The sequence below is a fragment of the Cebus imitator genome, unplaced genomic scaffold (assembly GCF_001604975.1).
Source record: "Cebus imitator isolate Cc_AM_T3 unplaced genomic scaffold, Cebus_imitator-1.0 Scaffold792, whole genome shotgun sequence".
Taxonomy (NCBI): domain Eukaryota; kingdom Metazoa; phylum Chordata; class Mammalia; order Primates; family Cebidae; genus Cebus; species Cebus imitator.
Window position 1 is genome coordinate 270,223 of NW_016108107.1, and position 2,153 is coordinate 272,375.

Sequence of the window (2,153 nt, forward strand, 5' to 3'; positions counted from 1 at the left end):
TGGGCTTGTTTTTTTCTTGTAAATCTGTTTTAGTTCTTTGTAGATCCTGGATATTAGCCCTTTGTCAGATGGGTGGATTGCAAAATTTTTTTCCCATTCTGTTGGTTGCCGATTCACTCTAATGACTGTTTGTTTTGCCGTGCAGAAGCTGTGGAGTTTGATTAGGTCCCATTTGTCTATTTTGGCTTTTGTTGCCAATGCTTTTGGTGTTTTGGTCATGAAGCCCTAGCCTATGCCTATGTCCTGAATGGTTTTGCCTATGTTTTTTTCTAGGGTTTTTATGGTGTTAGTTCTTATGTTTAAGTCTTTAATCCATCTGGAGTTAATTTTAGTGTAAGGTGTCAGGAAGGGGTCCAGTTCCTGCTTTCTGCACATGGCTAGCCAGTTTTCCCAACACCATTTATTAAACAGGGAATCCTTTCCCTATTGCTTGTTTTTGTGAGGTCTGTCAATGATCAGATTGTTGTAGATGTGTGGTATAGCCTCCGAGGCCTCTTTTCTGTTCCATTGGTCTATATCTCTGTTTTGGTACCAGTACCATGCTGTTTTGATTACTGTAGCCTTGTAGTATAGTTTGAAGTCCGGTAGTGTGATGCCTCCTGTTTTGTTCTTTTTGCTTACAATTGGCTTGGCTATTCGCGCTCTCTTTTGTTTCCATATGAAGTTTAAGGTGTTTTATTCCAGTTCTGTGAAGAAGGTCATTGGTAGCTTGATGGGGATATCGTTGAATCTGTAAATTACTTTGAGCAGTATGGCCATTTTCATGATATTGATTCTTCCTAACCATGAACATGGAATGTTTCTCCATCTGTTCGTGTCCTCTCTTATTTTGTTGAGCAGTGGCTTGTAGTTCTCCTTGAAGAGGTTCTTTACCTTCCTTGTTAGTTGTATTCCTAGGTATTTTATTCTCTTTGTAGCAATTGTGAATGGCAGTTCGTTCTTGATTTGGCTCTCTTTAAGTTTGTTATTGGTGTATAGGAATGCATGTGAGTTTTGCACATTGAGTTTGTATCCTGAGACTTTGCTGAAGTTGCTTATCAGTTTCAGGAGGTTTTGGGCTGAGACGATGGGGTCTTCTAGATATACAATCATGTAATCTGCAAATAGAGACAATTTGACTTCCTCCTTTCCTGTTTGTATCCCCTTTATTTCTTTTTCTTGCCTGATTGCTCTGGCTAAAACTTCCAATACCGTATTGAATAGGAGTGGCGAGAGAGGGCATACTTGTCTAGTGCCAGATTTCAAAGGGAATGCTTCCAGTTTTTGCCCATTCAGTATGATATTGGCTGTTGGTTTGTCGTAAATAGCTTTTATTATTTTGAGATACATTCCGTCAGTACCTAGTTTATTGAGGGTTTTTAGCATAAAGGGCTGTTGAATTTTGTCAAAGGCCTTCTCTGCATCAATTGAGATAATCATGTGGTTCTTGTCTTTGGCTCTGATTATGTGGTGAATTGTTTATAGACTTGCATATGTTGAACCAGCCTTGCATCCCCGGGATGAAGCCTACTTGATCATGGTGGATAATCTTTTTGATATGCTGTTGCAATCGGTTTGCCAGTATTTTATTGAAGGTTTTTGCATCTATGTTCATCATGGATATTGGCCTAAAGTTTTCTTTTCTTGCCAAGTCTCTGCCAGGTTTTTGTATCAGGATGATGTTGGTCTCATAAAATGATTTGGGAAGGATTCCTTCTTTTTGGATTATTTGGAATAGTTTCAGAAGGAATGGTACCATCTCCTCTTTGTGTGTCTGGTAGAATTCGGCTGTGAACCCATCTGGACCTGGGCTTTTTTTGGGTGGTAGGCTCTTACTTACTGCCTCAACTTCACACCTTGTTATTGGTCTATTCAGAGTTTTGACTTCTTCCTGGTTTAGGCTTGGGAGGAGGCAAGTGTCCAGGAATTTATCCATTTCTTCCAGGTTTACTAGTTTATGTGCATAGAGTTTTTTGTAATAACCTCTGATGATGGTTTGTATTTCCATAGAATCAGTGGTGATATCCCCTTTATCGCTTTTTATTGCATCTATTTGATTATTCTCTCTCTTCTTTTTTATTGATCTGGCTAGTGGTCTATTTTGTTGATCTTTTCGAAAAACCAGCTTCTGGATTTATTGATTTTTTTAAGGGTTTTTGTGTCTCTATCTCCTT